Raw genomic sequence first — 15,234 nt, 5'->3', positions numbered from 1 at the left:
TCAAAGTGTTAAAGATCCGGCACTGCTGCAAGCTGCACCATAAGTGGCAGATGTGGCTTGGATCTGTTGTTGCCCTGGCTGTAGTGCAGGCTGCTGGCTGCAGCTCTGATTCAACCCCTAGCCCATAAACTTCCACATGCTGCAGGATATGACCCTGAAAGGACAAAAAAAAAAAAAAAAAAAAAAAAAAAAAAAAAAAAAAAAAAAATTTCAGGTTTCTGTTCTAATCACTGCTAATACATTCTTTTGGTTGTGTTTTTCAAGACCCCTATGTAAGGAAGCTCGATGTAATAGGAAGTTTGTGTGTGTGTAACATTTTTATTTCTATTTTTTGTTTTTGCTATTAGTTTTTTTATTAAAGTATAGTTGATTTACAATGTTGTGGCAATTTCTACTGTATAGCAAAATGACCCAGTCATATATATACATATATATACACACATATATATATGTATGGTATGTATGTGTATGTATATATTCTTTTCTCTCATATTATCTTCCATCATGTTCGATCACAAGAGCTTGGATATGGTTCCCTGCGCTCTATAGTAGGACGGCATCGCTTATCCATTCTATATGCAATAGTGAGGTTGTTCACTTAAAATGGTAGAAGGATTGCCATGATTTCAGACAGGCTGTTTCTTGACTTTAGCAAATGAAAGGCACTTGTCTCTTAAATTTTTGGCTTGGGCAAGCCTGGAGCTGTTCTGTGGCATGTCAGTACTGATGCCAGGCATATGAAGTAGTCCTGGGAGTTGATATCTTGATGTTTCATTCATTCCCTGGAATGTAAGGGCCGTGAAAACAGGACCTGTGAGCATAACCTTCACTGTATCTAGAAGACCTAGAGAGAGGTGACCACAGCAGTACACGTGAGCATTCATCAAGGCAAATGGAATTATCTAATCATTTATTCAAGAGAAATTTATCAAATACTTACCAAGTAAAAACATCTAGTGAACACTTGTGTGAAATACATGGATAAGTAAACTACAGAAGTGAACCTCGAGGACTTTTTAGCTCATTAAAGGAGCTAAGTATGAGTTAAAAATTATTGATTATACAAAGTAGAAAACAAGAGGCAGTATTATACAGTATTAGTGTTGTATTTTTAAGTTATCTTCAAAATATTCCTATGCTGATTTAATATGATCTAATGCTTTGGGAAACACTCTGAAATGTACTGCATGCTAAATACACATGAAAAATTATTATAGTTATAAATGGCTCTCTTGTCTCTGAAGAGATCCAGTGTTAGGGCCACTGCTTTAGTAGAAGGCTTCTTCATAATCTGCACTTCTCTAAACAGAAGATGTAGGCACTTCATAAGAGCATCATCTTGGCCTGGGTGCCCATTAGAATTCACTTTGCAGTTCTCAAATCTCTCAATGTTCAGCACAGCCCAGACCAGTTAAGTCTGAATCTTCAGGGGCCGGACGCCAACTGATCCCTTTGGTTGAAACCATTGTTTTCAATCATGTTTGCGTGTAAGCAAGCATCACCAAGAGCTTCTAAGAACCAAGCCTCAAAGCCATGAGATTCTTACTAACTTGTCTGGAGCTGGACCCACACATAGGTATTTTTTAGAACTCTCTTATGTTCTTTAGTAACATGCCAACCAGAGTTGATAAACACAGGAAGTAATAATAAAAAAGTATATCTCATTGTGGGGAAAAATAGGTTTTTGTCACTGGCTATTCTCACTGGTCATCTGCAATAACTACATAATATCCAGTTTAAAAGACTACTCCATGTGGAGTTTTCACTGTGACTCAGCAGTTAATGAATTGGACTAGGATCCATGAGGATGGGGGTTCAATCCCTGGCCTCGCTCACTGCATTAAGGATCTGATGTTGCCATGAGCTGTGGTGTGGGTTGCAGACATGGCTCACATCTTTTGCTGCTGTAGCTGTGGTATAGGCCGGCAGCTGGAGCTCCAGTTGGACCCCTAGCCTGGAAACCTCCATATGTCGTGCGTGCAGCCCTAAAAAGGAAAAAAAAAAAAAAAAAAAAAAAAGGACTACTCCATGTAATGAATTTTTCCCAGCTGTAAGTGGTTATTAGATGATCAAAAAGGGTTTCCATCCTTGCACTATGACATGTTGAGCCTGGGCAGGCAAGAAGACTGTCCTGGAATTCTTGGCCTTGTGAGCTGGTGTGGTCACTCTTAGTCACATCTCTTTGGTGGAAAAAGCCTGGGCATGAATAGCGTGCAAGCCTGTGTGATTATTTCAACACAGATGTCACCACCTATACAATCCACCATCTGGGGAGGAAATGTTTTTACCCCTTGTGCATCTTACATAGATAAAACAAAACACTGTGTATTTCAACTGTTCTTGGTTTATATATACTTCTATTGTATAACCCATGACACATTTTGGAAATTTCTTGAATTATTAGTCGCTCAGAACCATTGATATCAACTTCTGATCCTTCTGATGCATTACATCAGCTCTTTATAAAAAGAAAGTATTATGGAATTGAAAGATTTTTGAAAAACTCAGATACCTTCCATCAAAGGCAAAAAGGTCAACTTTATCTCAAAATTTAATTAATAGTATGTTGATTTTATGACCTTAAGAGGGTCTCTGTGATTTACACGTAGAAGAGCGGAGAGGTGAAGCCAAGGTGAAGGAAAAGGTGGAATAATTACGGGAAGGTAGTGATTCTAAACAGTGTCAGCAGGAATTCTAGTAGCTTTTGGAGAAAGGAATTGACTCATCTCTCAACACTTAATTCATTTTATTTAGATCACTTAATATAAAATTTTCTTTATGCCTTCAAATCATTTCACATTTCCGTTCCAATGAGTCACATGAATGGTGCCCAGGGCAGTTTATTTTGCTAGATTTTTTTTTTTTTTTTTTTTTTTTTTTTTTTTTTTTTTAAGTTCAGCTCCACCTGGACAAAGTCTGACAAGTTAGTGTAGATTCATGACTGCAAAGATGGTATTTGGGGAAGGCTATTTTGATGATAAAAGGAATGCAGGATAGCACTGCACTCACTGGTGCTGCTGTTCAGCTCTCTTGTATTCCCTCAGTTGATCACGGCCTCAAACATAAGTCCATTTTTACGCTGGCAGAGACAATTTCCAAATCAGAGTAAAGAAAATGAAAGACAGGCTCGGTTTGAGCCCTCTCCCTTTTTTTCATGATGAGTCTAACTACAGGTTTATCAATTTTGTTGATTTTTTTTCAAAGAACCAGCTTTTAATTTCATTGACCTTTACTTCCATTTTCTTTGTCTCTTATTTATTTCTGCTCTGACTGTTATTTAGTTAGTTAGTTAGTTATTGTCTTTTTAGGGCTGCACCCACGGCATATGCAGGTTCTGGTTCCCAGGCTAGGGGTCGAATCCAAGCTGTACCTGCCAGCTTACGCCACAGCAACACCAGATCCAATCCTCGTCTGCTACCTGCACCACAGCTCATGGCAACACCGGATCTTTAACCCACTGAGTGAGGTCAAAGATCAAACCCACTTCCTCATGGATACTCGTCAGTTTCGTTACCACTGAGCCACAACGGGAACTCCCTGCTCTGATTGTCATGATTTCTTATACTAACTTTGGGTTTTGTTTGTTCTTTTTTCTCTAGTTGCTTTAGGTGTAAAGTTAAGTTGTTTGAGATTTTTGTTTCCTGAGGCAAGATTGTATTGCTATAAACTTTCCTCTTAGAACTGATTTTGCTGTATCCAGTAGGTTTTGGATTGTGGTGTAAAACTCTTAGAGGAAAACATAGGCAGAACACTCTCTAACATAAATTGCAACAATATCTTTTTTTGATCCACCACCTGGAGTGATGAAAATAAAAACAAAAATAAACAAATGGGACCTAATTAAACTTAAAAGCTTTTGCACAGCAAAGTAAATCACAAATAAAACAAAAAGACAACCCACAGAATGGGGGAAACAAAGTGACCAACAAGGGCTTAATCTCTAAAATATACAAACATCTCATGCAGCTCCATAACAAAAAGAAAAACAACCCAATCAAAAAGTGGGCAAAAAATCTGAATAGACATGTCTCTAAAGACAGACAGATGGCCAAAATGTACATTAAAAGAGGCTCAATATCATTAATTACTAGAGACATGTAAATCAAAACTACAATGAGGTATCACTTCACACCAGTTAGAATGGTCATCATCAAAAACTCTATAAGCAATAAATGCCAGGGATTATGTGGAAAAAAGGGAACCCCTCTACACTGCTGGGTGGAAAAGTAAACTGGTGCAATCACTGTGGAGACCAGTATGGAAGTTCCTTAATAATTAAATACAGCACCACCATATTATCCAGAAATTCTACTCCTGGGCATCTATCTAGAGAAAAGCATAACTTGAAAATATACATGCACTCCAACGTTCATTGTGGCACTATTTACAATAGACAAGTCATGGAAGAAACCTAAAAGTCCGTCAACATATGAATGGATAAAGATGTGATATATGCGAATAATGGAATATTACTCAGCTGTAAAAAAGAATGTAATTATGCCATTTGCAGCAACATAGACGGACCTAGATATTGTCATACTAAGTGAAGTAAGTCAGACAGAGAAAGGCAAATATCATATGATATCACTTATATGTGGAATCTAATAAAAATGATACAAATGACTTATTTACAGAACAGGAACAGACCACAGATTTTGAAGTCAGACTTATGGCTGCCTAAGGGGAAATATGGGGGAGAAAGGACAAATTGGGAGTCTGGGGTTCACATATACACACTAGAACATATAAAATGCATAACTAGCAAGGATCTACTGTGTAGCACAGGGAACTCTGCTCAATATTCTGTAATAACCTAATTGGGAAAATAATCCAAAAAAGAGTGGGTATGTATATACGTATGGCAAATTCACTTTGCTGTACACCTGAAACTAATACACTATTGTAAACTAACTATGCTTCAATAATCTTTTTTTAAAGAAAGACAGTCTTAATGGGGTAGCTCCTCATGGTCATCTCAGCTTCTGCTAACAGTCCTTTTGATAGAAGGGAAGGGAATAAGCACATACAGAGTATCCATTGGATGTTTTATCCCAAGTAATTCTCATCACAATCCTACAAGTTAGGGAAGATAATTACACTAATTCTAAATGGAGAAAACAAAAATTATTAGAAATAACAACTATTTATGTTTAAAATTTTTTTCATCCTGTTAATTTTTATAGATTTCAGTACATAATTTGACAATATCTATATCTATATTTTAGACTATTCATTTGTACCAGAATGATTCCATAACAATTAAATTAATTGGCAGTTGACAGGTGTTGAAAAAATATTGCAGGCATAGGAAACAAGAAAGATCCGTGACATACTAGACTCTCAAATACAAACCTAAAATGTATTGTCAAACTTCCTTAGATAAAGAGATTTTTTAAAAAGCACATGTCACATATTCTAAAACTGGTTTCTTGATAGCCCATTGATAGCCTCATTTCCTCTTCTTTTTAAATGAACCTTGTTTTTCTTTTCTTTTCTTTCTTTTTTTTTTTTTTCCCAGAGCTGGGCACAAATTAGGACTTTGCAAGTTGTGTGCACTGATGACTTCAAAGCCCTTCATTTGGAGCATGTCTGGGAGACAGAGAGGGGAATAAAAAGATTAAGATTCAAATTCCTTATTGTAGCTGTTGAGCAGCGGCTCCTGTCAAAGGTGTTGGGTGAGGCAGGACACTATGGCCAGTGGTGATTTGTTGCTCTTAAGAGTGTCCCAAGGTACATGCGTGTGTGAATGGGTCACCTTGCTATACAGTAAGAAAGTGACAGAACACTTTAAACCAACTATAATGGAAAAAATAAAAATCATTATTAAAAAAAAAAAAAAAAAGTGTCCCAAGGAGTTCCCATCATGGTGCAGCAGAAGTGACTCCAACTAGTATCCATAAGGATGTGGGTTCAATCCCTGGCCTCACTCAGTGGGTTAAGGATCCAGCATTGCTGTGAGCTGTGGTGTAGGTCGCAGACAAGGCTTGGATCTGGCCTTGCTGTGGCTGTGGCTGTGGCTGTGGCTGGCAGCTGCAGTTCTGATTCAGCCCCTAGCCTGGGAATATCCATATGCCACAGGTGCAGCCCTAAAAAAAAAAAAAAAAAAAAAAAAAGAGTGTCATAAATCTTTAATATGGCCCTAGGCCCTACCTAATCTGCCCCCTTCACCAGTCTGTCTCCCACCACCCACCTCCTCTGTGCTAAACTGACCACACAGACATTCTTCCAGGGCTTCAAATGTGACCCCTTTCTTCTATCTCAGTCTTTGCTCAAATTCCTTCTTCTATCTGTGATAGGAAACGACTATCCTCCCAGGAAACGACTATCCTTCCACTTAATGAATGCACTCAGTTTCAGCATTTCCTCCTCAGGGGCACTTCCCTGATTCCCCCAGAGTGGAGCTCCTTCTGGAATATACTCCGTAGCACTTAAAACATTGCAAAACCAAAATCAAGATATGACAATTTGAAGGAATAGGGAAAAGGGATAACTTTAAACCTATTTTTACTTGATAGTACTTTAAAATTTTGCTAAAAACAAGCATCATTTTGTAATTAAAAACTAATTTGCTGCAAATATAGAGTACATATTTTTAAAAAGAGGCATAAGTAGTCATAAATTTTAATGAAATCCTTGTTCTTGTTACACACACACACACACCTGTTACATAGTATTACTTCTTTCCAATGACCAGCATTCCTGCAGCTGACATTGATGAGTGACATTTACAGCATGACCCTGAAACCCTTCCTGTAGTGGAATATTTGCCCATGTATTGGTAGAGGTCATCAAAAGGATATGATCACCAGTTGACCCCCAAGCTGGACCAGGACAACTGGAGGCTCCTCACCCCTCCCCTGTTCTTGGCATGTATGTTCTGCCCACAGTTTCCCACAACAGGAGGTGTTTTCAAGGATGGAGCCTTGAGAAAACAATGCATTAGTGGGACGTTTCTGGAAGGTATAGGTGACTGCCACCCTTTAAGGCCTCTCTGGAAAGTTTTAAGAATCTGGCAGGTGGTGTTGTAGGTTGCTTATCTTACCCCTGCCCAAGACAAGCCTTGTGGAGAGGTTCCCTTGCTTATTAAATCTGTTACCTACCAGTCTGGAGTAGCCTACTTCTTTCTTTGGTCTCCCCTTGTCCTCCTTGTATGGAGGCCAGTTTATGACCCAACACCAGGAAATCCTTTTACCATTGTTGCAGCAAACAGATCTGTGGCTGCTCTAAGGGCCATGCCCTGTTGGATTTGTTTCTTGATGAAAGTATCAAGCCTGAAATGAAATGCTGTCCATTCTGATAAGAAAATAAAATGTGATTTATTAAAGTCTCTGAAAAAGGCAGAGATTTTATTTATTTTATGCTAAATTTGTATTTTATCAATGTCAAAGACTTTCAAAGGAATTTTGGTTCTCTTGTGATTTGATTTCCAAGGTTAGTTTCCTATGTGTTTTTCAGGACCCACATTTCATAAACTATTTCTGTGATTTTTGAAAATCTTTTCTTTGTCATTCAACTCTGAATATCTTTATGGGTAGTTTTATATGCATACTTCTATTTAGGAAAAAAAACTATTGCATGTGGGTGTGTTTGTGTGTGTCTACCTAAAGAGGCAAATACTATGTCTCTACAAACTTGGTTTGGGCCTTTCACACAATCTAGTTTGAGCCCAATGAGGAACCACTACTTTCATTGTTGTATTAGTAATAAATATTGAGTTCTTTTCCTAAGTACCACAGAATGACAAATGACTGGAAAACAAATACATACTAAGCATATAAATTACCGAAGTTTGGGGTCCCAAGCTGTGGAATAGTACAATGGAGGCTATGCGCTGTTGGAGCTTCAGAAGCACAAATTTAAAAGGCAGAAACAATGCTGTAATGTAGCACCTTATTTCAACTACCACCCTTGTAAGGATTCCTAGTCTTGTTATGACAGAGAGCAGATTGTTACCTCTAAGTCAGCTATGATGGCATCCACTACTCTGAAAGCTTCTACTCATGATTTCTAAGTTACACCACATGACCACAAGCCCTCATACTCACTGGAGGAGGAATGAATTCTCAATGTAGCTGCTCTGTATGTTCTCCAGTTCAACTTTTTGTTCTGCAGTCCATCCCATATTTTATAAAGAGGCGCTACCCAGTGATAAGAGGCATATTTATATTTCCACAGTCAGATTCTCCTACTCTAATCTAAACTTCATCTTATGTAAGCACATGACTCATAAGCATTCGTCCCTTCCTGAAACCCGGGATGAGAGCCAACTCTCAGTTACCTGTGGTATAAATGCCAGAGATGACTGGAAGGACTGAAATCCATTGGTTAGTCCCAACTTCCATCTTTTTTTGTTTTTGTTTTTGTTTTTTTTGCCTTTTGTCTTTTAAGGGCCATACCTGCAGCATAAGGAGGTTCCCATAATAGAGGTTCCAATCGGGGCTACAGCTGCCTTAGCCATAGCCGCCTCAGCCACAGCCACAGCAACGCCAGATCCGAGCTGCATTTGTGAGCTACACCTCAGCTCAGGTCAACGCCGGATCCTTAACCCACTGAGCAAGGCTAGGGATCAAACCCGCAGCCTCATGGATATTAGTCGGGTTCGTTAACCAATGACCCATGATGGGAATTCCTGACTTTCATCTGAACCAATAATTCTAACCTCCTCCCTGCTGTCAACTTTCTTTATTTCTGATGAACCTAGAAAAGGCCAAAGAAAAAACCAAAAGAAAGTCTGGTAAGTTTAAAAAAACATACAATTATTGAGCAGTTGAGAGCTGGTCATTTCCATTCTCCTTCATAGTCAAGATTCTAGATAAGTATTTTCTACCAGCAGCCACCACCAACCCCTTTAATCTAGAGCAATCTATCTTCCACCTGCATCATCCACTAAAAACACTCTCAAATTTCATGACATTCCAAAGTAATATCCAGTGGCATTTTCCCTCTTCTTCAGTTTCTTTTCCAGGTTTCTTGTGCATCAGACAGTGTAGACTATTGCTACAAATCTTAGATTTGTTGGTCTCCTGACTTTCATGCCACTGTGTTCTCCCCACTGCTCTCCTGGTTATAACCATCAGCAAGTCTTGTGTATATGAGGTACATTCTAAATAAAGATCAAATTCAATCATTTCCCATGACCTTTGCTATAATTATCTTTGTCCTAGCCATGTTATAACTGATGTGGTTGATTAAAATAACCCCCAACCTCGTCTTACAGGCTTGTCTTGCCCTTCCTTAGTCTATTTTTCTCAAAGCAGATAGACTAGTCTTTTTGAAATACAAATTTTTTTAAGTTGAGGTATAGTTGATTTACAATGGTGTGTTAGTTTCTGGTGTACAGTGAAGTGATTAATATTATATATATAATGTATATATTCTTTTTCATATTCTTTTTCCATTATGATTTATTACAGGAAATTGGATATAGTTCCCTGTGCTATTCAGTAGGACCTTGTTGTTTATCCATTTTATATATAATAGTTTGCATCTGCCAACCCCAACTCCCACTCCAACTCTTCCCCGTCCCCCTTCCCCTTGGCAAGCGCAAGTCTGTTCTCTGTGTCGGTGAATCTGTTTCTGTTTCATAGATAAGTTCATTATTTTAGATTCCATGTATAGTGATATCATGATGTGGTATTTGTTTTTCTCTGGCTTTCTTCACTTAGTATGATAATCTCTAGGTCCATCCGTGTAGCTACAAATGACATTATGAATTACAAATTTTATCACCACCTTATAACCATCCTTCTGATGACTTTTTGCATTTTTAACAAAAGGCAAGCACCTCACCAAGCCCATACCTCTTAAATTTTCTGCCCTCACTGCTTCTCTGACTTCTCTTGCCACTGCCCATGGAGCAGGCTCCAGCTATGCTGATGTAACTGTAGTTTGAATGTGAGAGTCCTTATATTTCTTGCTCCAGAGCTCAGAAATACTTGGGCTGCATGCGTTTGTACAGCAGAATTTTCCCCATTTCTCTACGTCTCTGCTCATACAGCACTTCCATACAGATGCCTCCCTGGCCACCCTAGCCCAAGCAGCCCTGAAACTGGAGAATATTAGACATGACTTCTTTTTTTAATCACTACCCATGAGACCTGGAACAACAAATCTTACTCTGTGCCTCAGTTTCCCTCTCTTAGAAATGAATCATATAAAAGTAGTTATATACCTTATAGGGTTGTTTAAAGGGTTTAATATTATTACATCTCAAAAACTTTATAGTAAATGGTAAGCCCTATATAAGTGTTTGATACAGTTATTGTTATTAGTATTTATTTATTTTCTTTCTTTTCTCACTAGAAATGCAAATTCTAGGCATGATTTGTCTTGTTCATTCACTTACTATCAGGATGTAGGACAGGGAGACACATATTCAGTCTTCAATAACTCAGGGTTGAATGAATGCATGAAATATTTAACCATTTCTTTGACCTCTGCCGGCTCCTTTCATTTTTGCCATTTCCTTAGGTGAAGACATTTCCTTGGAGTCAATCATTGGTTTTCTTGGCATTTTTCCTCTACCCTCACTCCTTTGAAGGGTTTGGCTTGAAATGTTTCTCTGGCATCATCTCTAGTCTCTGTGATGGGAGTTCCCACTATTAGTTCTTCAGCTCACACCACACACCCAAGTTCTGCACCGAGGAGGCAGCTTGGTATAGATGGAAATTTGAGGCTTAGGAGACTGGAATAATACAAAAGTTCTGTGACTTTACTTGTTTTGTGACTCAGAGCAAACCACAACCTTTCCAGAGACTATATCCTCTTGTAAGTAATAATTATTAATCTCTTTCTTCCATTTCGGTGCCTTTAAACAAATCAGTAATAGATGTGTAAATGTTTTGTAAAAATAGTATATATAATTTTGAGGTATTGTCAAAGACCTTGAACATGTTATTCCTACAAATATACCCTACTGTTATCCTTCATTCAACATATTTAAAGTAAATTAACTTCCTTTTTTCCAAACTGAATTCTTTCTGATTTCACTTTCTCTTATTTCACCTATCCAATCACTAAATACTCTTGGTTTTCTCTGTAATATGTCTAAAATTTTCCTCCTGGAGTTCCTGGTGTAGCTCATGGGGTTAAGGATCTGACTAGTATCCATGGGGGTGTGGGTTCGATCCCTGGCCACGCTCAGTGGGTTAAGGAAATGATACGGCATTGTCGTGAGCTATGGTAGAGGTTGCAGCTGTGGTATAGGATGTGGTTCAGATCTGGCGTGGCTGTGGCTGTGGTGTAGGCCAGGAGCTGTAGCTCTGATTCAACCCCTTAGCCTGGGAACTTCCATATGCCGCACCCGCAGCCATCAAAAGAAAAAAAAAAAAAACAAATATAAAATTTTTCTCTTGCTCTCTGTTCTTTCTGATATAACCTTAGTTGAAGCTTTCTTCAATGTATGTCTATGTTCTTACACTTCACGAACTGTGCTCTGTGTCTTGTCTCTTTTCCTCAGTCAGTCTTTTCAAATAATCTCATTTCCATTTCCCCAAATATCAATTATATTCAATTTTTATTACTTCTGAAACAAACTACCACAAATGGAGTGGCTTAAATCAATAGAACTTATTATCTGACAGTCCTGTAGATCAGAAGCCTAGGCTTCCCTGGGCTAAAATCAAGGTGCTGGCACTGGGTAGATTTTAAGGTGTTGGCAAGGCTACATTCTTTTCTAGAGATGCTCTGGGAGAATCTGTTTCCTTGTCTTCTCAAGCTTCTTTAAGTTCTCTGTGTTTCTTGGTTTGTGGCCCCCTCCTTGTCTCAAAGCCAGCAACTGTGGATGAAGTCCTTCGCAAACTACAGTTCTCTGACCTCAGCTGGGGAAAATCTCCCTGTTTTAGGTCTTGTGAGACTAGACTGAGTCTTCTGGGCTAATTAGAATCATCTCCCCAGATCAAGGTCTGCAACCTTAATCATGTCTGCAATGCCCTTTTTGTCATGTAAGCCAACATATTCACAGGTTCCAGGCAACAGAATAAGCACAACTTTGGGTCAGGGGGGCATTATTCTGCTTATCATAGCAATTCAATGGTCTGGCTCACCGGATGGAGAGCTCTAAGTGATTGCCTACCATTCATGAATGTGAAGTTGACCTTCTCAGTATGGCTTAAAGTCTGTCAAATCAAATTCTACACTCTTCCCAAATAGAGATCTTATAGGACTGTCAGGGTAGTCTCTCTTACAGACCTTCAGCATACTCAGATTATCCCGATTATCCTTCCATTTGAAACACCCTACCGCCCCTCCTTTCTTATCAAAGTCCTGTCCATTTTCCAAGTCCAGTTTAAGTCTCACTTCCTCAATAAAAGATCCCCCATTGACATAGCCATTTTTCTAAATTGTTTCATATGACACTATTTAGTATCTATGGTGGACTCCTGTTGTTTGCATGTTCAGAATTCATTCATTCCTCCTCTCCTAAGAACTCTCTGATTTTCCTCTGGGGAAAAATTTCTCTCATTAGATACAACCTCGGTGACTTTCCAACTAAATTATACTGATCACCTGGCCAAAAGGTGAGCCTATGATCCAGCTAGGTAATCAGATGCTGTCTTCTTAGACTGCATACACTCAAAACTTAAAAACAGTTGGAGTTCACATCTTCCAGAAGCAGCACACTGCTAACTAAATTCCTAGAACTTCCCTGATTCTTTGGTTTTTATGTTAATTTTATTGAACCTCCTATATCCTTCCCATAAATTTCTTCTTGGTTAAGCCAGAGTCGTTTTCTGTTCCCTAAAAATCAAAGAATCCTGGGTATTGCTGTCTCAGTGGGTTCCACGCCTCAGTGGGTTAAGAATACTATCCATGAGGATGCAGGTTTGATCCCTGGCCTTGCTCAGTGGGTTAAGGATCCAGCATTGCCACAAGCTGCAACATAGGTTGAAGATGGGGCTCAGCTCTCATGTTACTGTGGCTGTGGTGTAGTCCAGCAGCTGCACCTTCTATTTGACCCCTAGCCTGGGAATTTCTATATGCCCTGCGTGTGGCCCTAAAAGAAAAGAAAAAAAAAATCAAAGAATCCTAACTACTCAAGACTTGCATTGTTCTTCTTATATCCCCATAGCTTCAAATTCCTCTTCTAATTTATAAAATGGTGGTACATTTTATATGCTTTTGAATACTCTACACCACTTATATATTACTAGATATCCAAAAAAAAGAACTCCAATAAATATTGGTTGACTGTCATGAAGTATTAATTTTTATCATTTTTTTTTTCCAGAATGTGAGTTATTTCTGATGGCAGGTAGAGAACAGGGAATACGAAACATCTTTGCTTGCTGTGAATCCTGCCATCTAGAGAAAAAGAGTAAATAGAGAATCGTTGCTCCCTTCTGATAGATTGGAAAAGTCACCTTTCCTCTGATTGTATTTTTACATATATTTTCTATATTTCCAAAAGAGGATAAGACTTTATTCTAAGTTTTGTATCATCCTGTCACATGGCCTCCATTTGGCATGTGCCAGATCTGTTAGCAACACCTGCATTAAATTAGCCTCTGCCATGCTTATTTTCTTAATAGGTGCATGACCCTACAGACTCATATGTAATTTTTGGAAGACTTTTCCCATATATTTCTCTGAATTCAAATAAACTATGTGTGGTATCTGTGTTCAGTTTTACATGATGTGTGGTTGCTATTACCTGGTTACCAGACAGGGTAGTTTTAAAAGATCCTTGCTTTATGTCTCCTTCTTAATGAATTCATGTTGAAGCCTAATGAACAGCACTTATATTTGATAATGTCTTGTGACCATTTGGGGAGAAATATGTTCTAGAATTTCCCAAAGTCAAATTCAGTGCCTACAAATTTTTCTTTTAAAAAAAATTGTGGTATTCTCTCTAAACTGGTTTTCTGAAATTCTTTTCCTCCTGCATAATGCCTTCACAATGACCGATTCTGCCATTTCTGTCAAAAGTTTAGGGTAATTCTCTCTGAAATCACTTGAAAGTGAGCCACTCAGCACCTTTAAGAGGATGACACCAGGTTTTTGGTCTGAGATACAAGAAGGATGGGATTGGCAGTTCCCATCATGGCTCAGAGGAAACCAATATGGCTAGGATCCATGAGGATGCAGGTCTGATCCCTAGCCTTGATCAGTGGGTTAAGGATCTGATGTTGCCGTGAACTGCGGTATAGGTTGCAGACATGGCTCAGATCCCACGTTGCTGTGGCTGTGGCATAGACTGGTAGCTGTAGCTCCAAGATTCAATCCCAGACTAAGTACCTCCATATGCCTCACGTGTGCCCCCCCCCAAAAAAAAAGGATAGGGTTGAATTTAATTGAATGGGAGCATTGTAGAAGAAATGACTTTTTAGAGAAGTTTATCAGTTCTTGAACACGTTACCTTTTCAATTCCAGTGGATACCCAAGTAGAGATATTAGAAGATGAGGTTGGATAATGAAGTTTGGAACTCAGGAAAATATCTAGTCTAGGAATAATCAGCATATAGATGGAAATTAAAGACACGGAAATCACGTAGGGAGTGGCTATATAGAGAAAAAGAACTTCCAAAATTGAGATTTGGGAGTGCTCGAGCATTTATGAGTCAGTGATGGGGGAGAGAAGATATCAAGGAAGATCCAGCATGAAACTGAAAACAGATGGAAAACCAGATGAGTGTGGTATCTGGGAAGCCAAGTGGGAAAGGTGATTTAAGGAGTTCTTCTCTTTAATTAACTCTCTGCGTTCTCAGACTTGGAACAGAGTCGGTCAGATGGTTCTGTGAGACCCCAAGAATTTCGGTGTACACGAGTTTGAGTCTCCCCCAAAAAATTCTAAATGAAATCTCAAACTAATTCCGCATGACAGTTCATTCTGCTGCCTCTGACATGGCCAGAGCTGTGGTAGAATTTGGGACCTTGTTTCTTAGGCCAGCTTCATCCTTTACCACTGAGACTGACCCTGGGCAGCTTAATTTACCTTCTCATAAAATGGTCACAGCTAGGCCTCCTTGCCCCATCCACAGGCTAATGAAGCGGTCCGAGGAGCTAATAAATGGGCCAAGCACTCTAGTCTGTCAAAGCAGGTCCTTCAGAAGCCATTATTGTATCAGAGGGTCAGAGGACCAATGCTTCCTGTTCTGAAGGCCTGGGAAAGTCAATCCTCTTGGTTGGCAGATGCTGAAGGAATCACGTGACATACTCCTGGATGATGTGTCCTTTCAGAAGTGACTTCTCAGTAGGATATTTGTTCTTTTTAGAAATGCTTTTAAAAAATACTCT

The sequence above is a fragment of the Sus scrofa genome, chromosome 8 (assembly GCF_054392235.1).
Source record: "Sus scrofa isolate SSC_HxYL_T2T_F1_AM1 chromosome 8, Sscrofa_HxYL_maternal_Yorkshire_Landrace_v2.0, whole genome shotgun sequence".
Lineage (NCBI taxonomy): Eukaryota > Metazoa > Chordata > Mammalia > Artiodactyla > Suidae > Sus > Sus scrofa.
The sequence above is the reverse complement of the archived record's forward strand: the minus strand, read 5'-3'. Positions refer to the sequence as shown.